We start from the raw sequence: 25,815 nt of genomic DNA on the forward strand, positions 1-25,815 counted from the left end.
TTAGGAAAAAAATATGCTCTCTTTATTCCATTTCAATTGACTCCACATCTATATCTTACATAGAATCTTTATAACAACATTTACTTTCTTGTTTAGCCATTAATTAAAAAGATAAAGAAAAGCAAGATTTGGCATGTAATAGTTACTTCAACTAGTAAATGATTAAAAAATTAGAGCTGTTGAACTCTGGCTTCTGACTAAGGTGTTGTAATAAAGATGAGATTTACCCTCCCATCTGAAACAGCAAAAAAACCCCCAAAAAACAGAAAACAAAACTGGACAAAATATACAAAAAAAGTAGTTTTCAGGAAACTGCATATAAATCAATGGAAGATAGTGATCCATGAAAGATGGGAAATAAGCAAGACACCCTATAATTGCCCCTAGCCTACTACTTTAGGGAATTTCCATGCCATTGCCCAAGGAGTCTGGGTGCTAGACTTTACAGGATACAGGACTAGGGAAGAGGACCCTAGAGAACCCTAGAGATCTACAGAAGTCCTCCCTGAAGTATTTACCAGGGTACTGATCAGTACATGCATGTGGGCTAACTACTAGAGGTTGTGTAATATGTCATGTGAAATGATTATACTGCATAATACCCAGAGAGTATACAGGGCATGGAATAGTGCATGTTCTCATATGCCAGAGTAGGAAAACATAATTTACAGGCATTGGGGAGAAATCAGAGAGAGACAGACTATGAGAGACTCCAGACTCTGGTAACCAGATAGAGGGTTACAGAAGGGAGAGGGGTGAGGGGATGAGACAAGTGGGTGATGTGTACATATATATTCCATACATAGGAGGGCATTTGTGATGATGAGCACTGTATGTTATACCTAACTAATGAATTGTTGAACACTACATCAAAAATTAATGATGTACTCTATGATGGCGAAATGAACATAATAATAATAATAATAATAATAATAATAATAAAGACATTGGAAAAACTCATAAATTAGCAGGCATAGAGTAGAGTATTCAGAAGGCTCTTGCTTCTATGATGGAGAATAATTACCTCTAGACTAAGCACAGATATAATCCTGCCTAAGAAATTATGAAACAGGACTAGTAAGGATAATGCTGCTTCCAACTAACTTCATCCCAAGACAAAACTGAATGCACACACATATACACACACAACCACCACTACAAAGGTAAAATTTACATGATCTAGATTCCAATAAAAGGTTACCAGGCATGCATAATAGTAGGAAGTTACAAACCATAATGAAAAAAAGATTAGTCAACTAGCCCTTTATCTGATATGTCATTTGCAAATATCTTCTCCCATTCTGTCAGTTGTCTTTCGGTTTTGTTAACTGTTTCCTTTGCTGTGCAAAAGCTTTTGATCTTGATGAAATCCCAATAGTTCATTTTTGCCCTTGCTTCCCTTGCCTTTGACATTGTTCCTAGGAAGATGTTGCTGCGGCTGAGGTCAAAGAGGTTGCTCCCTGCGTTCTCCTCAAGGATTTTGATGGATTCCTTTCTCACATTGCGGCCCTTCATCCATTTTGAGTCTATTTTCGTGTGTGGTATAAGGAAGTGGTCCAATTTAATTTTTCTGCATGTGGCTGTCCAATTTTCCCAGCACCATTTATTGAAGAGGCTGTCTTTTTTCCATTGGACATTCTTTCCTGCTTTGTCGAAGATTAGTTGACCATAGAGTTGAGGGTCGATTTCTGGGCTCTCTATTCTGTTCCATTGATCTATGTGTCTGTTTTTGTGCCAGTACCATGCTGTCTTGATGATGACAGCTTTGTAATAGAGCTTGAAGTCCGGAATTGTGATGCCACCAACTTTGGCTTTCTTTTTCAATATTCCTCTGGCTATTCGAGGTCTTTTCTGGTTCCATATAAATTTTAGGATTATTTGTTCCATTTCTTTGAAAAAATGGATGGTATTTTGATAGGGATTGCATTAAATGTGTAGATTGCTTTAGGTAGCATAGACATTTTCACAATATTTATTCTTCCAATCCAGGAGCATGGAACATTTTTCCATTTCTTTGTGTCTTCCTCAATTTCTTTCATGAGTACTTTATAATTTTCTGCGTATAGATTCTTAGCCTCCTTGGTTAGGTTTATTCCTAGGTATCTTACAGTTTTGGGTGCAATTGTAAATGGGATGGACTCCTTAATTTCTCTTTCTTCTGTCTTATTGTTGGTGTACAGAAATGCAACTGATTTCTGTGCATTGATTTTATATCCTGACACTTTACTGAATTCCTGTACAAGTTCTAGCAGTTTTTGAGTGGAGTCTTTTGGGTTCTCCACATATAGTATCATATCATCTGCGAAGAGTGATAGTTTGACTTCTTCTTTGACAATTTGGATGCCTTTAATTTCTTTTTGTTGTCTGATTGCTGAGGCTAGGACTTCTAGTACTATGTTGAATAGCAGTGGTGATAATGGACATCCCTGCCGTGTTCCTGACCTTAGCGGAAAAGCTTTCAGTTTTTCTCCATTGAGAATGATATTTGCGGTGGGTTTTTCATAGATGGCTTTAATAATATTGAGGTGTGTGCCCTCTATCCCTACACTTTGAAGAGTTTTGATCAGGAAGGGATGCTGCACTTTGTCAAATCCAAAATCTATAAGGAACTTAGCAAACTCAACACCCAAAGAACAAACAATCCAATCAAGAAATGGGCAGAGGACATGAACAGACATTTCTGCAAAGAAGACATCCAGATGGCCAACAGACACATAAAAAAGTGTTCCACGTCACTCGGCATCAGGGAAATACAAATCAAAACCACAATGAGATACCACCTCACACCAGTCAGAATGGCTAAAATGAACAAGTCAGGAAATGACAGATGCTGGCAAGGATGTGGAGAAAGGGGAACCCTCCTCCACTGTTGGTGGGAATGCAAGCTGGTGCAACCACTCTGGAAAACAGCATGGAGGTTCCTCAAAATGTTGAAAATAGAACTACCCTATGACCCAGCAATTGCACTACTGGGTATTTACCCTAAAGATACAAACATAGTGATCCGAAGGGGCACGTGTACCCGAATGTTTATAGCAGCAATGTCTACAATAGCCAAACTATGGAAAGAACCTAGATGTCCATCAACAGATGACTGGATAAAGAAGATGTGGTATATATACACAATGGAATACTATGCAGCCATCAAAAGAAATGAAATCTTGCCATTTGCGACGACGTGGATGGAACTAGAGCGTATCATGCTTAGTGAAATAAGTCAATCAGAGAAAGACAACTATCATATGATCTCCCTGATATGAGGACATGGAGAAGCAACATGGGGGGTTAGGGGGATAGGAGAAGAATAAATGAAACAAGATGGGATTGGGAGGGAGACAAACCATAAATGACTCTTAATCTCACAAAACAAACTGGGGGTTGCTGGGGGGAGGTGGGGTTGGGAGAGGGGGGAGGGGGTTATGGACATTGGGGAGGGTATGTGCTATCGTGAGTGCTGTGAAGTGTGTAAACCTGGCGATTCACAGACCTGTACCCCTGGGGAAAAAAAATACATTATATGTTTATAAAAAAAAAAAATTGGAAGGGGAGGCGAACCATAAGAGACTATGGACTCTGAAAAACAACCTGAGGGTTTTGAAGGGTCAGGGGTGGGAGGTTGGGGGAACAGGTGGTGGGTAATAGGGAGGGCACATTTTGCATGGAGCACTGGGTGTTGTGCAAAAACAATGAATACTGTTATGCTGAAAAAAAAATAAATAATTTTTAAGGCTCTAACCATTTTAACACACACACACACACAAATGATTAGTCAAAAAAAAAAAGATTAGTCAATTGAAACAGACACAAAACTAAGAAAAATACTACCATGTATCAATGTGTTAAGTCACTAAGTGGACATGATAATCCTAAACATCTAAGCACCTAGTAACAGTGTTTCAAAATACATGAAGTAAAAATTGATGAAACTGAAAAAGACAGAGATGAATTCACAACCATGGTCAAAATCTCAATACCCCTCTCCAATGACTGACAGAACAAAATGGCTGAAAAATAATAAAGATAGAGAGGACTTGAACTCAGTCAACCAAAATGAGCTAGCTGAAATTTATAGAATATTATACCAAATGACAGCGCAGTATGTATCCTTTTTAAATCCACACAGAATATTTGTCAAGACAGACCATATTCTAGGCAATAAAATTAATATCAAATTAAATTAAAACAATTTAAGTCATGCAAAATATACTTCTGGCCACAATGAAATTACATTAGAAATCAATGCCAGAAACATATATGAAAGTCCTTGACTATTTGGAAATTAATAACACACTTATAGTGCCACATTAAAGAAGAAACCAAAATAGAAATTAGAAGACAGTTTGAAGTGAATGAAAATAAAAATACAACATATTAACATTTGTGGGATGTCAATAAAGAACTACTTAAGGAAAAACTTAGGGGACTATATGCCTTTATTAAAAAAGAAGAAAGGTCATAAATCAAAAGCCCTTATCTTCCACTTAACAAAATTAGAAAAAAATGAAACAAAAAGTAAGCAGGGAAAAAATTAAAAAGAAAATCAAAGCAGAAATCAATGAAAGAGAACACAGAAAAACACCTGAGAAAATCAATGAAACAAAAGCTTCTTATTAGAGAAGATTCATAGAATTGATAAATCTCTAACCAGATTAATCAAGAAGAAAAAAGAGAGAGAAAAGGCACGAATTACCAATAGGAATTATAAGACAAGTGACATCATTATGAATTCTATAGATCTTAAGGGATCATAGAAAAATTTCTTCACAACTCATATATGAGGAAATAGATAACTTAAGTACACTTACAGTTCTTTAAAAATGAATTTGCATTTCAAACTTATCAAACAAAAAACATTTAACTGCTTAACTGCTGAAGTTTATTACAGTAATTTGAAATTGATTTACCACAAAAAAATAAATTAAATACTATAGATTAACACAGAGAAAAATAAAAATATGATCATTTAAACAGAGAAAATAAAGGCATTTGACAAAATCCAGCATCCATTCCGGATAAATGTGCTCAGTAAACTAGGAATAGAAGGGATCTTATTCAACCTAATAAAGGGCATCTATAAAAAAGTTAAAGCTAGTATCATATGTAGTGGTGAAATATTTAATGCTTTCCCCATAAGATTAGAAAGAAGAAAAGGATGTCTCCTGTCACCATACTTATTTAACATTATAGTAGAGGTTCTAGACAATGAAATAAGATAAGAAAAAAAAAATTAAGGGTACATGGATTGGAAAGTTTTGGGGGTAACAGAAATGCTTATCCATATATTTTAAAATATGCAGTTAGTTTTGTGTCAATTATATCTTAAGAAATCTGTTAATAAAATATTACCAGGAAACATACACATACACAAAATAAATTAATGCCCATGAAACACAACAATAAATTAACTAAATCATCACTTGATTAAGACAAACTCTGACTCTGTAATTTTCTGTCATTGTGGTTCACATAGTTGGTCTTAAAAGGTCTTCAAATTGGATTGAAAATTTGAAGTACGAACACAGATGGGAATTTTTCACAAATAATTTTGGTTATGTTTGTTTAGTTGTGTCAGTGAAGTATAACTAGTACTTACAATGTCTTTTTGATGTAGGACAGTTTAAAGTTGGACAATATTAAGATTTTTTTTCTTCATTTTTTATCCATGTTTATGTGTTCTTATTATTGTTTTTCTGTTAGAATTATTGCTTCATGGTCTTAAACTATGACTTATCCAATTTTTAGCTGTACTTAAGATAATTCCCAGGCCCTGAGGAATTAATTTCCAGTTTGGTGTCATCATATGACATCAACTCAGAAAAGTAATAATATTTTACCATATTTAAAATTTTACATTGATTTCTAATTTATTTGACTAATATTACTAAAATTAACATCAATAAATTAAGGATATTTTTACCATTTCACAGACCAACCAGCAAACAAAAACAAAAAATTACTTTGAATGTGTGAGGAAACAATTTGTAAGTTCCTTGAAAAAGAGCTAGTAATATTTAGTTATTTATCAAATTACTGAATGCCTACTTTGTGCTAGGCTTTGTATTAAACTAAATGAAAAAAAAAGAGGTTCAGATAAATAACTTGCCTGACATCTCACCTGGTAATCCATAGAACTAAAAACTAAAATTAAATTTGTTCTACTTTGAAGTCTGTATTTTTAGCCACCACGCTACAGTATTTCCCTAATCCTGTTTCTTTTTTTCTATAGTTTCATCTACAATGGAAACTTAGAGGTAGTAAACACTCATGGACCACTTATTAAATAATGAGCACAATGCTCACTGACAGTTACATTATTTAAATTGATCAAAACCTTAGTTTCTTTTTCCTTTGAAAAGTCAGAGAGCTTATGAAGCATGAACATGTAAGACAATAAATCCACCTCCATTATAAAAAAGAAAAAATGAAAATTAATAGTCTAAAGGATCTGTAGCAATCCCATATTTGTGTTGCCTTGGAAGACAGATGGAATCCTGTATGTCTTAAGTTGAAACAGCTCATTTGGTTTACTTGCCACCATTATCTCTGGCTTTATTCAGCAATAGGTTGTAATCACGAATATGACAGAAAAAAAATCAGCCTTTGATATTCTAATAAATATCTTTATTTTGTGCAAAGCTATGACCAACCTATATCTTGAAAATATGTTTGTGAATGATGAATATGCATTTAAAATGTGATTAAGTTATGCCCTTTCTAGTAGCAAGATTAGACTTATAAATGTATGGCTGCTTTGATATTCTGTAATTTTCTCATTGCTGTTAAACATTCATTACACAGAAATTATTGTTTCGCAAATTGTAGCAGAATAACACATTCAATTAGTATGTATACAATAGGCATTATTCAACCCTAAGTCTTTCTACATCAATTTTTCAAATTATTCTCCTCAAAGTAGCTGTAATCATTCAGTACATTTGCAGAACAAAACTAGTACTCATATTATATGCCTCTAAATCATTGTTTCCTATATAAATATTCCATAAAATCAGTAGATATCAAAGGTAAATGAAGATTTCAATTCTATAAAATAGGAAAGGAAATAAAAAGAAAACATTAAGTTTGACAGAATCTCCAAGGTAATTGAATGCATTAAATAACCTAATTGCCAAAGTTTATATTTATCACTACTAAATTTCAACTTCTAGTTTAACACTTCAATTGGGAAGGTATTTTTTCTTCTAATTTTGATTCTGTCATTACTCACATATGTTGAAACTTCCAGTGCTTTGTGAAGGACAAATTTGATAAGCAATGCTTCCATGACTTCATACAAATCACTAATACAAATGTTTTCAAGAGAGAGAAAAAAGGCAGTCTAAGTAGAGTGTAAAGAATATAGACTTTGGAATCAAAATAACTAGGTTTGAGGCTTGATGCCACCATTTCTGAGCTGGTGACCTTGGGTAAATCATAATATATATGATGTCCATATATATATAGTATATTATAATATATATGATGTCCATAATATATAGTAGACATATCACTGAAGATATCTTTTTTTGAAGACATTTTTCTGGGTTGATATTAATATATAAATATTATTTAACTAATGAATTCAGCTAAATTCATATTTAGGTACCAACTCATCTAAACTCCTATTTTTTATATCATCCTCAATAATATCTGTCCAGATTTTTACCAGATATCTTGCTAAATTCAGTATCTCAATTGTCATTTTTTGAAAGAAAGAATGAATGAAAAGAACACATGTTGTTAATGGCAATACCATAATTTGCCCTTCATTCTTATTAAAGTTGGCAATCATTCTTAGTTAATTCATGTGATTTCTGTGGATCACATAATTCCTTTTTTAAGGGCCCCAAACCAAAAATTTTTAAAAATTATCCAATATAATCAGCAAAATTAATGTTCCTATTATTTCTATCCTTCTCTTCCCCCAATCACATAGTTTTGGAAATGAAGTACTCACTGGCCAACTGATTCATCTGCAGTTAGGCATAAGGAAAAAAGAACTTTGGAGTTTGAAAAACTCTGATTTGAACTATGTTCTGACATTTATTAGTCATGCAAGTAACCTGGCTTCTCAGAGCATCTCATGCAGAAAATAATTTTTATTTTGCCAGTTTGTTATGAAAATTAAATGAAATAACATGTACACAGTGTTTAATCAATGTCTGACCACACCAAATGTTATCTCCACAATATTCTGCTCCCTCATCCCATTTCCTTTCTGAAACAGAATGAAATATTTCCTGGTTTATCTTTTAGAGGCATAGATTCCTAAACATACACTCCAACTAGTAAATATCATGAACACTAAGAGAATGGCTTTTCTAAAATTTTCATAAGCCAACTAAAGTACCAGATTGGCTCTATCAACAGCCCTTTCTTTGGGGCACTAGACAATTCAGCCTCATACAGGAAAGGAAAAATTCTCTGTATTCAGACTTGTAGGATCTCATTTTAGAAATATATACAAACAGAGGGCACAGCCAACAGATCTACATCACTGAAGTCAGGAAATTTGTCAGCAAAGGTAATGATCCGATGTCCTCAGCTGAGTTCCTGAAAGGTCTCTATAACAGTGTTAAAATGGCCATAAATAACAAGATAATTAAGCATCTGTGCTGAAAATCCTTTTGAAAAGAGCTGTTCTAAGTTTCTGAAGCAAGTCATCAAAAAGAGAAGTGAAAGTAGAGTTTGGGCTTCTTAAAATCACTAGCTTCCTGTTTCTTATGTTAAAAAAAATGCTCACAAATCTTTTGACATGTTTGCAACTTTGGAACTATTCCTGAGGAGCCAAAAAGGGGAGAACAAAGCAGGGGAAAGGGAGTATATATCTAAAATGTCCACCATTTGAACAGAGAGCTCTTAGTTGCACAACTAGCCCGACAGGGAGAAATGCATTGTTTTCTGCCACCTTCTTCCAGGCTGTACAAGGCAGGACCCTTAATTTCTCTGCTCTTCTCCTAGTACTACTTTACTTCAGACTTTTAGCATCTCCTGAATTTCTGTAATGATATCTCAGCTGATCTTTCCAGGCTCTAGCCTGGTTTTCCTTTTGATCTGTTTCCATTTTACTCCTGGAGAAAACCTTGGGACACCAAACTTTCTCCTGTTGTCTCCCTCTTAAAGTGTCCCATACGTCCATTGTCTTCAGGATAAAGTCTAGACTAGGAAAAGAATTACTTCCAGTTTTGAACCTAGAATATGTTTTCAGATTCTTATCCAGTCACAGGGAATTCAGACTTGAAATTCAGACTTGAAGAAGAGAAAATTAGGAGCACCTGGGTGACTCAGTCGGTTAAGGGTCTGTCTGCCTTCCACTCAGGTCATGATCCCAGAGTCTTCAGATAGAGCCCAGTGTTGGGCTCCCTACTCAACAGGGAATCTTATTCTCCCTCTCCCTCTGACCCTACCCCCACTTGTGCTTTCTTTTGCTCTCTCTCTCTCAAATAAATGAATAAAATCTTTGAAAAAGAAAAACAGAAAAGTATTATTGAGAGGAGTGGGTTTTCCCAGTGAAAACAGTAATGGAAGGAAGAATGAACAATAAAGCCCTGTCTTTGTGAGACCATGAGCTTGACCTGAGAAGATTTAGACCTCAGGCTGACTTTGAAGGATAGAAGGAGCTGAATTAACCAAGATAACTGGTAAGAAAAATTCAGGGCCTGAGTTGAGTTCATACATAACTCTGTGAAAGAAGCAGGTAGAGAGGTGGGGTCTTGCCTGAGGTGACAATAGCATTTGCCAGCATATCTAACTTCTTCCCAGCCATGAACTCATCAGTCCTTCTTGGACCTGACACATGGCAAGTATACAACAAATATTCAGTGACGAATAAATTAGTCCATAACAGATTCCCCTTCCTTGCTACGCAAACTTTACAATGAAGCAGCTTGTGCCCACTGCTTTATAGAGAAGCTTGTCTTTTTATGCCTGCCTGTTTCATGAGCAATCATTTCAGTGGAAGTTGTTACTCAAGTACCTTTTGATATTTCTTCTCTCAGACTGTTGTTTGGATCAAATATTCAAGTGAATTTATATAATATATATTTTGTGAGCAACTACTAAATACCAGGCATTGAAAATACAATGGTAAATAAAACAGACATAATCTATATCCCATGGAATTTATGTCTTAGTTGGAAAGAGAATTATAAAAACAGTGGTAATTTCACCACAGGATGACTCACAATTTGGCAGGTGACCTACTATGTCCTAATCATTGTGCCAGACACAGTAGAGCTTATAATCTTGCAAAGAATGGATATTATATAGATAAAAATATCAGTTCCTATATAATTACAAATTACACAAATGCAATGCTTTAAAACACAGGATAATATGAGATCACAAAACAGAAGTGAAGTTATTTTAGGTAATAAGAAAAGATTCACCGAGGACATGATATCTTACTGATATCTGATGGATAAATAGGAACTGGCTAAGCTAAAAACTATAAGAAGAACATCCAGATTGAAAGAATAGCATGTGCAGAGTGCCTGGGTGGCTCAGTGGATTAGACTCTGCCTTCCGCTCAGGTCATGGTCTCAGGGTCCTGGGATGGAGCCCCACATCAGGCTCTCTGCTCAGCAGGGAGCCTGCTTCCCTTCCTCTCTCTCTCTCTCTCTCTCTGCATCTCTGCCTACTTGTGATCTCTGTCAAATAAATAAATAAAAATCTAAAAAAATAAAGAAAGAATAGCATGTGCAAACATTCTGAGGCAAAGAATGGCTGAATATATTTTAAGAACTCAAAAAAAATACAGTTCAGCTCGCACATGGTGACAAAGTACAGCAGCAGACAGGCTGGAGTAGAAATGCCATCTTAACAGTACAGACTCTTCCAATCCCTGAATATGGTATATCTTCTTATTAATTTCAATATTCTCCCAGTAATACTGATTTCTCTTCTTTTTCTTTTTTCTCCCAAGTTTTTATTCAAATTCCAGACTGTCAACATATAGTGTAACATTAGTTTCAGGTATAGAATTTAGAATTTAATTCATCAATTACATATAACTCCCAGTGTTTATCACAATAATTGCCCATCCTTAATCCTCATCACTTACTTAACCCTCCCCCCCCACCTCCTCTCTGGTAACCCTCTTTGTTCTCTATAGTTGAGACTGTCTCCTGGTTTGCCTCTTTTCTTCCCTCTATGTTCATCTGCTTTCTTTCTTAAATTTCACATGAGTGAAATCAAATTATTTCTTTCTCTGACTCACTTATTTTGCTTAGCATTATACTCTCTAGCTCCATCCATGTTTTTACAAATGGAAAAATTTCATTCATTTTTTGGCTGAGTAATATTACATTTTATATATCTATAAATATACATATTTTTATATAAATATAAATATAATATATATTACATATAATATATATTACATATAATATATATTACATATAATATATATTACATATAATATATATTATATAATATATAATATAATAATATAAATAAAAAGGTAATATTACTCTTTCCATATTTTAACTATTGTGGACACTGCTGCTATAAACACTGGGGTACATGGATCTCTTTGAATCAATATTTTTGTATCCTTTGAATAAATACCTAGCAGTATAATTGTTGGATTATAGGGTAGCTTTATTTTTTACTTTTTGAGAACCCTCCATACTGTTTTCCACAGTGGCTGTGCCAGATTGCATTCCCACCAACAGTGCAAGAGGGTTCCCCTTTTTCTACATCCTTACAAACACTTGTCATTTCTTGTGTTAATTTTAGCCATTCTGACTGGTTTGAGATGATATCTCATTGTAGTTTTGACTTGTATTTCCTCGATGCATGAATGATGTTGGGCATCTTTCCATGTATCTGTTAGCATCTGGGTGTTTTCTTTGGAAAAATGTCTATCATGTCTTCTGCCTATTTCTAAACTGGGTTATTTGTTTTTTGGGTGTTGAGTTTTATAAGTTCTTCATATATTTTAGATTCAAACCCTTTATCAGATATGTCATTTGCAATTATATTCTCCCATTCTAAAAGGTGCCTTTTAGGGTTGTTGATTGTTTTTTTCACTGTGCAGAGGTTTTTATCTTGATGAAATCTCAATAATTAATTTTTGCTTTTGTTTCCGTTGCCTCAGGAGACATGTATAGTATGAAGGTGCTATGGTCGAGGTCAAAGAGGTTCTCCTGTGTTCTCCTCTAGGATTTTGCTGGTTTCCTGTCTCACATGTAGGTCTTTCATCCATTTTGAGCTTATTTTTGTGTATGTTGTGAGCAAGTGGTCCAGTTCATTCTTCTACATGTTGTTAACCCAGCTTTCCTAACATCATTTGTCAAAGAAACTTTTTCCCATTGGATATTCTTTCCCGTTTTGTTGAAGATTAGTTGACAATATAGTTGTGGGCTCATTTCTGGGTTCCCTGTTCTATTTCATTGATCTATATGCCTGTTTCTCTGCCAGCACCATACTGTCTTGATCACTACATCTTTGTAATATAACTTGAAGTCCTTAATTGTGAAGCCTCCAGCTTTTCTTTTTTTTTTTCAAGGTTGCTTTGGCTATTTGAGGTATTTTCTGGTTCCATACAACTTTTAGGATTGTTCATTTTAGCCCTGTGAAAAAATGCTGTATTATTTTGAAAAGGATTGTATTGAATGTGTAGGTTGCTTTGGGTAGTTATAGATATGTTAACAATATTGGTTCTTCTGATCCATGAGCATGGGATGTTTTCTCATTTCTTTGTGTCATCTTCAATTTCTTCCATCAGTGTTTTAGTTTTCAAAGTACAGAGATTTTACCACTCTGGGTAGATAAATTCCTAGATATCTTATGGTTTTTGGTGTAATTGTAAATGGGATCAAATCCTTGATTTCTCTTTCTGCTGCTTCATTATTGGTGTATAGAAATGCAACGGACTTCTGTAAGTTGATTGTGTATCCTGTGACTTTGCTGAATTCATGTATCACTTCTAACAATTTTGATGTAGGGTCTTTTGGGTTTTCTATATAGAGTATCTTCTTAAAAGCAAATAGTGAAAGTTTGACTTTTCCTAGCAGTTGTGGATGCATTTCATTTCTTTTTGTTGTCTAATTGCTGATGCTAGGACTTCCAGTACTATGTTAAATACCAGTGCTGAGAGTGGATATCCCTGTGTTTCTGAGTGTAGAGGAAAAGTTCCCAATTTTTTCCTCATTGAGGATGATATTAGTTGTGGGTTTTTGTATATGGCCTTTATCATGTTGAGGTATGTTCCCTGTATCCACATTATGTTGAGGGTTTTTTTTTTTTTTTCATTGTGAACATATGTTCTACTTTGTCAAATTAATACTTTTTCTGCTTCTGTTGAGAGGATAATATGGTATTTTTTTTTAAATGCAGTGTATCATGTTGATTGATTTGCAAATATTGAACCCCCTTGGCAACCCAGGAATAAATCCCACTTGATTGTGGTGAATGATTCTTTTAGTGTAGTTTTGGATCCAATTTTGTAGTATTTTTGTGGAATTTTTGCATCCACGTAGGGGTCTTTGTCTGGTTTTGGAATCAGGGTAATGCTGATCTCATAGAATGAGTTTGGAAATTTTCCTTTCATTTTCATTTTTTGGAATACTTTGAGAAGAAGAGGTATTAACTCTTCTTTAAATGTTTGGTAGAATTCCCCTGGGAAGATATCTGGCCCTGGACTTTTGTTTTTTGGTAGATTTTTGATTACTTATTTAATTTCCTTGTTCGTTATTGGTCTGTTCAAGTTTTCTATTTCTTCAGTTTTGGTAGTTTACATGTTTCTAGAAATTATTAATTTCTTCCAGATTGTCTGATTTTGTAGCATATAGCTTTTCATAATATTCTCTTATAATTGTTTGCATTTCTGTGGTGTTGGTTGTTATTTCTCCTTTCTCATTTGTGATTTTACTGACTTGGGTCCTTTCTCTTTTCTTTTTGATAACTCTGTCTAGGGGTTTATCAATTTTATGAATTTTTTCAAAGAACCCTTTCCTGATTTCATTGATCTGTTCTACTGTTTTGGGGTTTTGTTTTGAGATTCTATATCATTCATTTCTGCTCTAATTATTATTTCTCTTCTTCTGCTTAGTTTAGACTTTGTTCTTTTCTCTAGCTCCTTCAGGTGTAGGTTAAGTTGTTTGTTTTTTTTTTTTTTTAAAAGACACATTTATTCAGCGTCATGATCAGACTATTACATTTAGCAATCAACAGCATGGGTGCAAAAAAAAATCTACATTAAAACCCTTTGTTGGAATGCTTTACACTTTCCACAGAACAGAAACTAAAATAACCTGTTATACAATTAGTCACAAATACAGTCCTCGAGTTTTTTTTGCCCATACACATGAGTATTGTCTAAAACATGTCTTCTTTGTAGCAGCTAGGCCCTGCCACCACTGTGCTTGGCTGAGTTCACAAATCTGTTGTAACCTGTAGCTTCCCTGTCACTTCTCTGGCTCTCCTCTCCTGCTAAGCTTTGTTTCCTGGCAGTAATTAAAACCTTCTGCCACTGCCGTAGCTACTGCTGCTGCTGGAACCACCATAGCCACCTTGGTTTCGTGGTTTGGTGAAGTATTGGCCTCCACCACCATAAGGGCCAGAGCTTCTGCCTCCAAAATTGCCTCCTTTCATGGGTCCAAAATTTGAGGACTGATTGTTGTAATTGCCAAAATCATTATAGCTTTCGCCACCTCCAAAGCTGCTCCCATCATTACCAAATCCGTTCTAGCCATCCCCACTGCCACCATATCCACCACCACCTCGACTGCCACCAAAGCCACCTCGACCACTGAAGTTTCCTCCGCGACCAAAGTTGTCATTCCCACCAAAACCACCTCCACGACCACCACCAAAGTTTCCAGAACCACTTCGACCTCTTTGGCTGGATGAAGCACTAGCCATCTCTTGCTTAGAGAGCGCTTTCCTTACTTCACAGTTGTGGCCATTTACAGTATGGTATTTTTGAATGACAATCTTGTCTACAGAATCATGGTCATCAAATGTTACAAAAGCAAAACCCCTCTTTTTGCCACTGCCTCAGTCAGTCATGATCTCAATCACTTCGATTTTCCCATACTGTTCAAAATAATCTCTTAGATGATGTTCTTCAGTGTCTTCTTTAATGCCACCAACAAAAATCTTTTTCACAGTTAAGTGGGCATCAGGTCTTTGAGAATCTTCTCTTGAGACAGCCCTCTTTGGTTCCACAACTCTTCCATCCACCTTGTGTGGCCTTGCATTCATGGCTGCATCCACCTCCTCCACAGTGGCATATGTGACAAACCCAAAGCCTCTGGAGTGCTTGGTGTTTGGATCTCTCATTACCACACAGTCCGTAAGCGTTCCCCATTGCTCAAAATGGCTCCTCAGACTCTCATCGGTTGTTTCAAAGCTCAGACCTCCGATGAAGAGCTTCCGCAGCTGTTCAGGCTCTTTGGGAGACTCTGACTTAGACATGACGGCGGTGGGAGGGGAGACTTCAACGATGCTTACTCGGCGGCGTCCACGGGCAGAAAGGAGTAATCTAACGAACGTATCTCTAGGTTAAGTTGTTTATTTGAAAATTTTTCTTGCTTCTTGAGGTAGGCCTGTATTGCTATATAATTTCCTCTTATGACCACTTTGGCTGTAGCCCAAAGGTTTTAGACTATTGTGTTTTCATTTTCATTTGTTTCCATGCATTTTTTATTTCTTCTTTAATTTCCTGGTTGTTCCATTCATTATTTAGCAGTAGGCTGTTTAACCTCCAAGTATTTTTGGTCTTTCCAAAATTCTTCCTGTGGTTAACTTCAAGTTTCATAGTGTTGTGGTCAGAGAAGTTGCATGGTATGGTCTCAATCTTTTTGTACTTGCTGAGGCCTGATTTGTGACCTAGTATGTGATCTATTCCAGAGACTGTCCCATGAGCACTTGGGAAAAAATGTGTATTCTATTGCCTTAAGATGAAATATTCTGAATACATCTCTTACAACTGTCCAGTGTGTTATTCAAAGCTATTGTTTCCTTGTTGATTTTCTGCTTAGATCTATTACTGTGAGTGGGATGTTAAAGTCCCCTACTATTATTGTATTATTATCAAGGAGCTCCTTTATGTTTGTTATAATTGTATTATATATTTGGGTGCTCCCAAGTTGCGGGCATAAATATTTACAATTGTTAGATCTTCTGGTTTGATAGGCCATTTTATTATTATATAGTGTTCTTATTCATCTCCTGTTACAGTCTTTGGTTTAAAATCTAGTTTGTCTGACATTATTTCTACTTTGCCTTTCTTTTTATGTCCATTTGCATGATAAATGTTTCTGCAGTCCCTCACTTTCAATTTGCAGGTATCTTTGGGTCTAAAATGAGTCTCTTGGGGATGACTGGTGGCTCAGTTGGTTAAACATCTGCCTTCAGCTTAGGTCGTGATCCCGGGGTCTTAGAATTGAGTCCTGCATTGGGCTTCTGGTTCAGCAGGGAGCCTGCTTCTCCCTCTGCCTGCTGTTGCTCCTGCTTGTGCGTGTGGTCTCTCTCTCCCTCTCACACACACAAATAAATATAACTTTAAAAATAAATGAATAATAAATTTAACAAATAATTAATAAAATTAATAAATAAGGTAAAATGAGTCTCTTGCAGGGAGCATATAAATGAGTCTTGGTAGTTAGTTTTTTAAAAATTCATTCTGACACGCTATGTCTTTTGATTTGAGTATTTAGTCCATTTTGCAGTCAGAGTTAATTATTGATAGATATATATTTAGTGCCACTTTCTTACTTGTTTTGTCTGGAAATTTTCTCCATTCCTTTCTGTCGTTATCAATTTTGGTCTTTTCTTCCCATCAAAAAACCCCCTTTAATATTTTTTGTAGGACTGTTTTTTTTGTTGTTGTTGTTGTTTTTGTTTTTATTTGCCTGGGAAACTCTCTATCTCTCCTTCTATTCTCAATGATAACCTTGCTAGATAAGTATTCTTGGCTGGAGATTTTCCCCATTCATCATGTTGACTATATCATGCCACTCTCTTCTGTTTTGCGAAGGCAGATTTCTCTGAAATCTGTGGCTAGCTTTATGGGTCTTCCCTTACAAGTTAGGGACTTGTTTTTGTCTTGCTGCTTTTAGGATATTTTTTCTTTATCATTATATTTTGAAAATTTAAGAACAATATGTGTTGGTGTTGGCCTGTTTTTATTGACTTTGATGGGAGTTCTCTGTGCTTCCTGGATTTGGATGTTTGTTTTCTTCCCCAGATTAGGGAAGTTTACAGCTATAATTTCCTCAAACAAACCTTCTGCCCCCCTTTATTTTCTCTTCTCCCGGGACTCCTATGATACGAATGTTATATTTGATTGAGTCACTGAGTTACCTATGTCTATTCTTGTGATCCACCATTATTCTCTCTTTTGTTCAGCTTCATGATTTTCCATAATTCTATCATCTATAGATAGCACTTATTTGTTCCTCTGCTTGTTCCATCCTTGTAGTTATTATATCCAGTTGGTTTTGAATCTCAGTTATTGTACCTTTCATTTCTGCCTGAATATTTTTAACTTTTTTTCTCTGAGGGAAGGATCTCCCTGATGTCTTCCATGTTTGTCTCAAGCCCAGCAAATATCGTTAAGATTGTTGTTTTAAATTTCGTATGCTTTGGTTAGATCTCTGGCCATGATCTTTTCTTGTTCTTTCTTCTGGGATAAATTCCTCCATCCATCTTGGCCTTTTGTCTAGGTCTCTGTATTCATCTCTATGTTAAAAAATCCTGTTATATTTCCTGCTCCTGAGAGTAATGACTTTATGAAGAAGAGGTCAGGAAGTGTCTGTAGTGTGCGCTGGGTGCACTCCGTTGCTGTATTTTGTCTGCTCTATCCCTCAGGTCAGTCATCTGAAGAGGTTCTCCTTGCCTGAGGTGGGCAGTGTTCAAACTTTGGCCAGAGTGTGGCAAGTTTTAACTAGGTGTGCTGTGGTCTGTGTTTTAAATGAGACCTGATGCTATTTCTTCTAGAATTGAAGCTTTGCAGAACCCCATGGTCAACAGACACGTTGTATGCCGGGGTTTGTGGTTTTCTGGGGGATGGGCCTGCTGTGCTTATCTTCTGGCACACTTGCCTGAGAAAAGCAGTACCAGCAGAATGCAGTGAGGGTGGCACTTGGTGTAAGTGATTTAGGCTGCCACTATTGGTGCTATGTGGCTTACTGAAGTTAGTTTATATTGGGGGTGGAGAGGAGAAATGGCACCAGCCAATTCTTTTGACCCCGCATAGGGGAGTTCTTGCTTGCTATATTCATGGAAGGACTCCCCAAAAAGGTAAATAATTTCTCCTCATGCGTTCTAGACATTTCTCAGATCATTGTTTTTATGCTGTCTCTGGGTTAAAGGCCTGCCTGAAAAAGTGCAGTGCATACTGGGCTCTATCCATCCAAACCTGCTGACTTTTAAAACTCCAAACCTTAGGGACTTAGTGTGGTGGGGATCTGCGCTGGTCCTCTGGGAAAGGGTCTTGCTATGCTGGGACTGATGCACATTTGACCCACAATAGCAGTTATGCCAGAGTGCAGGCACATGGGATTAGCTGCTTCAGCAGGTGTCTCTGTGCCTATACTAAGGCAGGGAGGGGCAGAAAGTAAAATGGTGCCTGCCACCTCTTTTGTCCCCAGAAAGGCAAAGCCATTTCTCACAGAGGCACTCCAAGAAGAACAGTCTCCTCTCTGCCTCCCACCATGCACTTTAGGTGATCTTCAGATCACTCTGTCTTCCCCCCAGGGTGTTTGCCTGCCTTCTCTCCAGGAGTAGAAAAGTACCCTTAGGGTTTTTTTTTTTTTTTTTTAATCCCAGAAAAGGCTCCAGACCTTTTTTTTAATCCCAGAAAAGGCTCCAAACCAATATTTGAACCCTGCTGGTTGCAAAAGTTCACAAAAATCAGTGTCTCTCATTTTCCAAGACAATGGCTTTGGGGATGTGTTTTCCTTGTGCTTATTATCCCTGTGTGCTCCACTCTCTCCTGCCTTTCTCTGTGACCAGGGCTCCCTCCCTTCCACAGCACTTCAGATCAGTTTCTCCCCCAAACCAAATCTCTGCATTTCCTACCTTCCTCGAAGTGGCTTCTTCTCTCCCTCTAGTTGAGTGTAATTTTTTCTGTCAGTCCTCAGGTTGATTTTTTCGGTATTCAGAATGATTTGATAGTTATCTAGCTGTGTTCAAGGGATGAAGAAAGCCTAGGGTCCTCCAACTATGCCACCATTTTAGCTCCCCCTGATACCTATCTCTCCATGCGCTCTTTTTACCTGCCCCCAACTCTCTCTCATCTTTCTCTGTAAGTTTGATATATCTTCTCTTTTTCTCCAGTTATCTGAAATTTGACAAAAAATGTGCCTCAGTATGCTAGGGGTGATTTCCACCCACTGAGGTATACAGCAGGCCATTTTAACCTTGAAATTTGTATTCTTCAGTTCTGGGAAAACTTTTAATATGGTAAACATGGTTTTAATGATTTATTCCTTTAATTTTCTCTATTCCTTTTCAAATTCTTATTAAATGTTTGTGTATACAAATCAGTTCTCTAGTTTTCTTATATTTTCTCTTCTATGTACCATTCCTTTGCCTTTTTGTCTTACATTTTTAAATAATTTCTTCAATTTGCTTCTCATATCTCCTCATTCAGTGTTTTACTTCTATTGCTACATACTTTTATTTCTAAGACTTTTTCTTATTCTATTTATTTATTTGGTCTTTTCTTCTATTTTCAAAAATGCAATATCTTATCATGTCTTTGAAGATATTACTATTAGTTCTTTATTTGAACTTTTCATCTCCCTGAAGAGTCTGTTTCTTCCAAACAGCCTTTTATGTTTATTGGTTTTGTGCTTTGTCTTCCAAGTTAGAGGCTTTTCTCAGATGTCTAGGGATATGCAATGGTTTCTTTTTATTTAATGATGGGACTTAAAAAAAAATTAAAATGGAGATTCTGTGCCTGTGGCTGAGGCCTGTGTGTTGTGGATTTCTTATCAGGCAGTCCTGACTGGGCTATTCCTTTGGCTTCCCTGAAGCTGGGCTGCTCACATGTCTCAGGGACATCCCACTCTTCTGTTTAGGGAGAAAGATGTGGCTGCTTGTATGTTAGGATCCCAGTGAGGAAGCAGACTAAGGCTGTTAACATTTGGCGTGTGAACATTTACTTATTTCCTCACTGAAGTATAGAGCCCTGTATCTCACTGGTTTGGGGCCTTCAATCCAGAGATTCTTTTTTGCCCTGTACTCTGAATAAACTTCAACTTTTCTGCCAAAATCTAGGTGGGATTCTGGATTTGTTTAGAATTATGCAAAATTTCAATTACTTCTGCTTTTTTTTCTTTAATTAATTTTTTCAGCGTAACAGTATTCATTGTTTTTGCATAACACCCAGTGTACTTCTGCTTTTTTTAAAACCTGGTTTCCAGAAGTAACTACCATCATAAATTCCTGAGCTTTTGGGGGTTCTGTATTGTATATTGGATTGTTTCTTGGCTAAAAATATGGCTATCTTTCTACCACTTGTCCATTTAAGAATTTGTGTTGCTGTCATCTCTTCTTCCATATTTATTTTTTGGTCTTTAAATAATTTATGAAAAAAAATCCCTTTATTCAATTTGGAGACATTTAGGAGAATAAGAGAATTAAGCATGAGCATTCAACTTTCATTCCTGGAAGTTGTTTGGATCAACTTTTAAAGCTTCACAGAATATGCTGGGGTGGTGGAGGAGAACTGTGGATAGCAGTGGTCTTTGATGAATACATCAGGAACTACAGGAACGACAGGGCTGGATTATATGAAGGGATCCTTTCATCTTTTTGAACCTCTATAAACTTTGCCCTTTCCCCCATCAACCCATAGACAAGGCCTATGGCTTATTTAGAAAGTTCTAAATCATTACAGGTTCTGCATGTGTCTGTGTATGTGTGTGTGTGAAGGGGGTGTTATGTTGAACATTCTTAACAATTACTATCCTTTACAAATCATATATTTGTATTATATACTTATTTTTAGATTTATAAATACTGCATGCATAATCATTTATGTAAACCTAAGCAACATGTTTCTAATGTTATATAAACACATATTCAAAACTCATGAGTTCTTGTGAAAGCTACCACTTCTGACCATGAGTGTAGTCTAAAACAATTGTGTGTCTTACACAATGATTAGTACCTCAGTCTGATGTGTTTCAGTTTTTTCCTTAAACTTTCATCTGCAACCTTTAATTCTTTTCATGTTTCTGTTGGATGTTCAATTTACCTTTAGGATCATCCATTATTTCAATTAACAGGTTAAAGATCAACCGATCTGGAGCTTGAATTCTTTGAGTTAAGGTTTGTTCCTTTTTTAATTACTGCTGAGTTTCTTCTTCCTTGGTTTATACCATTTCTGCCAGTCAATAAAGCAAATGTCACCCAAGCAAGGTTGAAAGATTTTCGCTTTCACCCAGTTGCCTTCAATTTTTCCCTCTAGAGGCATTATGTTAGCACTAGCCCAATCATTCAGGAAAACTAGAGGCAGTTCTATTTGTTTTATTTATCACTCTGTCATCTTAATTATATTAATTCAGAAATGAGTTATATCTTAAATCAGCAAATCAATCTTTTCTATGACTTTTATCAAGACAAAGGAATAGATATCACTTAACACACACTTGTGGGTCTTTCTGAACAATTCTGGTAAAAAGAGATTGACAACATAAATCACAAGTGGGGTGCAATAAATCAAAGACACTTGAAAAAACTGCCTTGTGTCTTAAACATGAATAAATCATTCAAAATATGAAAGAAGAAAGATAAGTTGGACTCAGATGATCATGGCTTTTGGAATTAAGTTAATTAGGGCAAATACTGGGTCTAGCCATTAGAAAGAATATCACTGTTTATGTATCTTTGAAGAAACACCAAAAAGATTTAAGGTGCCTTGGATTAGAGTGTGAATGATACTACATGCTTTCTTTGATATTTCCATTCATCCTTACTTTATTTCATCTTAACACACTGCAAGCTCAAACACTTTTATAAATGTTAACTATATTCTGCATTGTAATTTGGAACACAAATGTATTGTAATTTTTTTGATAGCTACTGGGTTATGTAATAAGAAGTGATTATTTTTATGTAAAAGAAAAGGACAAGTCTCACTGTAGATGTCAAGCTGGCTTTAAAACTCATTGCTGCTCCTTCAGGGATAGTATCTTTAAAGGTAGAGGCACATCATGGGGAAGCCTTGTAACACCACAAACACCATTATGGTAACTAAATAATTTAGAGTCAACAGAACATTGGCAACTAAATTTTTTCCAATTTTAGCAAAACATATGATCATTAATTAAGACTATCTTACTTCCCATAGTCTGGTTAATCTCACAAAACAAACTGGGGGTTGCTGGGGGGAGGTGGGATTGGGAGAGGGGGAGCGGGCTATGGACATTGGGGAGGGGAGGCGAACCATAAGAGACTATGGACTCTGAAAAACAACCTGAGGGTTTTGAAGGGTCAGGGGTGGGAGGTTGGGGCAACCTGAGGGTTTTGAAGGGTCAGGGGTGGAAGGTTGGGGGAACAGGTGGTGGGTAATGGGGAGGGCACGTTTTGCATGGAGCACTGGGTGTTGTGCAAAAAGAATGAATACTGTTACGCTGAAAAATAAATAAAATGGAAAAAAAAAAGACTATCTTACTTCCAAAAACAAGCAAAAAAAAAAAAAAAAGAATTCTTTACTGCATTATTAGACTTTGCTTCTACACAGAAAAAAAAATTAGATTGAAAACGTGTACTATGGAATGGGAGAAAATACTTTCAGATCCCTTATCTATTAAGGGGATAATATCCAAAGTATATAAGAAACTCACATAATGCAACAGCAAAAAATCCAAATAATTCAATAAAAAATGGGCAGAAGACTTAAATAGGCACTCCTGCAAGGAAATACAAATGGAAAACAGGTATATGAAAAGGTGATTGTCCTCACTAATCATCATAGATATGCAGATCAAAACCATGATGAACTACCGTTTTATCCCCATTAGGATGGCTCTTATGAAAAAGGCAAGAGGTAAGTATCAATGAGGATGTGGAAAAATTGGAATACTTACATGCTGTTGGTAGGAATGCAGAAAGGTGCAGTCACAATACAGAAACTGCCACAATGGAGGTTTCTCAAAAAATCAAAAATAGAAGTCCCATAGGATCAACAATCTCACTTCTGGGTAGTATTTTCAAAATAAATGAAATAATTATATTAATTATTATACATTATAATAATACATTACAGCTTTATTCATAATAATAAAAATATGGGAACAAACTACAAATCCACTACAAATGAATAAAGAAAATAAGGGGGTGCCTAGCTGGCTCAGTCAGTGAGGTGTCTGACTTCGGCTCAGGTCATGATCTCAGGGTTCTGGGATTGAGCCCTGCATTGGGCTTCCCACTCAGGGGAAGTCTGCTTGTCCCTCTGCCCATTCCCCTTCTGATACTCTCTCTCTCTCTCTCTCAAATAAATAAATAAATAAATAAATAAATAAATATTTAAAATATGGTATATATACACACAATGGAATATTATTAAGTCATAAAAAGGAAAGAAATCCTAACATTTATAACAACATGGATGAATCTGGAGAATCTTATGCTAAGTGAAATAAGCCAGTCACAGATGGACAAATACTGCATGATTCCACTCATACAAGTTATCTAAAAAGTCCAACTCATAGAAAGAACGAATAAAATGATGGTTGCTGGGGCATGATGGGAAATTATTTTTTTAAATATTTTATTTATTTGACAGAGAGAAATCACAACTAGGCAGAGAGGCAGGCAGAGAGAGTGGAGGAAGCAGGCTCCCTGCAGAGCAGAGAGCCCGATGTGGGGCTCAATCCCAGGAGCCTGGGATCATGACCTGAGCCGAAGGCAGAGGCTTTAACCCACTGAGCCACCCAGGTGCACCCATGATGGGAAATTAAATGGAGAACTGCTTTTCAATGGATATAAAGTTTTAATTATGTAAGATGAATAAGATCTTGAGATCTGCTGTATCTATAGTTAATAACATAGTCCCCATAGTTAACAATACAATAAAGTTTAAAAAACTTTAAAATAAGTTGAGAAGACAGATCTTATATTAAGTATGCTCACTAAAACATACATAACATGCACAAACACAAGGACATTTTTGGAAATGATAGGTGTCTTTAGTACCCTGGCTGTGGTGATGGTATCACATTGTAGGCATATACCCAAACTCCTCAAGAGTTTCAATGTGTGCAATATGTTGTATATCAATTATGCCTTGATAAAGATAAAAACATAGAATAAAATATTTTTTTGTTGTTTGTTTAAATCCTCCAAAAGAACAGGGTTACATTGGTCATTTTTGCTACCTCACAGTCAATGTATAGCGTTACAATACAATAAATTCCAAATAAATAATTGTTTAAGAAACAAATGAATGGGGGGAGCGCTTGTGTGGCTCAGGGGGTTAAGCCTCTGCCTTCAGCTCAGGTCATGGTCTGAGGGTCCTGGGATTGAGCCCGCATCAGGATCTCTGCTCAGCAGGGATCTTGCTTCCCTCTCTCTTTCTGCCTGCCTCTCTGCCTATTGTGATCTCTCTCTCTGTCAAATAAATTAAAAAAATTTAAAAATAAAGAAGTAAATGGTGGGATTGGGAGAGGGGGAGGGGGCTATGGACATTGGGGAGGGGAGGCGAACCATAAGAGACTATGGACTCTGAAAAACAACCTGAGGGTTTTGAAGGGTCAGGGAGGTTGAGGGAACAGGTGGTGGGTAATAGGGAGGGCACGTTTTGCATGGAGCACTGGGTGTTGTGCAAAAACAATGAATACTGTTATGCTGAAAAAAATAAATAAAATGGGAAAAAAAATAAAGAAGTAAATGAATGGAAAAATCCTTTTAAAAATAAGGACAGATGTGGCATCAGGGTGGCTCAGTCTGTTAAGCATCTGCCTTCGGCTCAGGTCATGATCCCAGGGTCCTGGGATCAAGTCCCGAATCAGGCTCCTTGCTCAGCAGGGAGCCTGCTTCCCCCCTGCCTGCCACTCCCCCTGTTTATATATGTATATATATAATGATATATGCATATATATTATGTATATACACACACACACACGCATATATATATAAATACATAAAATCATTTAAAAAATAAGGACAGACAGCAACTGTACATACATAGACACATATGAATAGATATGTGTGTAATTGTTTGTTTAATTTCATTTCTGACCTTTGAAATTTTCATTTAAGCTTTCTAAGGGCCCATGAGCCTGCATTTGGTGGCCATCAGTCTAGTGCTTATTTTGGTGGCTGATGTCCATTTTCAGCCATCTGGACACATATTCACTGATGGCTATCATGCATTTCCTGAGCAAGGAGGATTAAATTGCCCAATGCACATGAAAGCATTTGTAATCTTCAAAGCAACTACAGAAATATAAGGTATTAGCACTGTTATAGCTATGATATTGCCTCAAAATGTACAGTAGCAAATTCTAAGCCAAGAAAACCCCTTGTCTATTTAGAAATCATAAAATTATGCAACATTTTTTAAAAATGAAATTTTCCCACTGGAGTTTCCACCACTGCTTTTTTCAATTGTTTTGCCACATAATCCAGCCTGCCATAAAAACTGCAAAAATATAAAAATGGAATTGTCAAGCTATAATAATCTCTTGAGACAACCATATTAAATGTAGTTACATCTTATGAGTTTTTTGGCATATCTTCAGAACTAAGATTCTATTGTGGGAGACAAAAGCTTTATTTGTAATGGATTTTTTTTTTAATAACGTTCTCTTCTCTGGCTGGATAAGTGATTTGTACAAATGACAAATGTCCTTT

The 25,815-nt window shown here is 36.2% G+C and overlaps 1 protein-coding gene and 1 pseudogene across 3 annotated transcripts in view; both read right to left on the reverse strand.

The window, feature by feature from the left end:
- The window catches only part of GRM5 (glutamate metabotropic receptor 5), a 546,831-nt gene that overhangs the window by 293,662 nt on the left and 227,354 nt on the right, over nt 1–25,815 (reverse strand). The window lies entirely within an intron of this gene.
- On the reverse strand, nt 14,458–15,477 carry LOC123949663 (annotated as a pseudogene).

The sequence above is a fragment of the Meles meles genome, chromosome 8 (genome assembly GCF_922984935.1).
Source record: "Meles meles chromosome 8, mMelMel3.1 paternal haplotype, whole genome shotgun sequence".
Taxonomy (NCBI): domain Eukaryota; kingdom Metazoa; phylum Chordata; class Mammalia; order Carnivora; family Mustelidae; genus Meles; species Meles meles.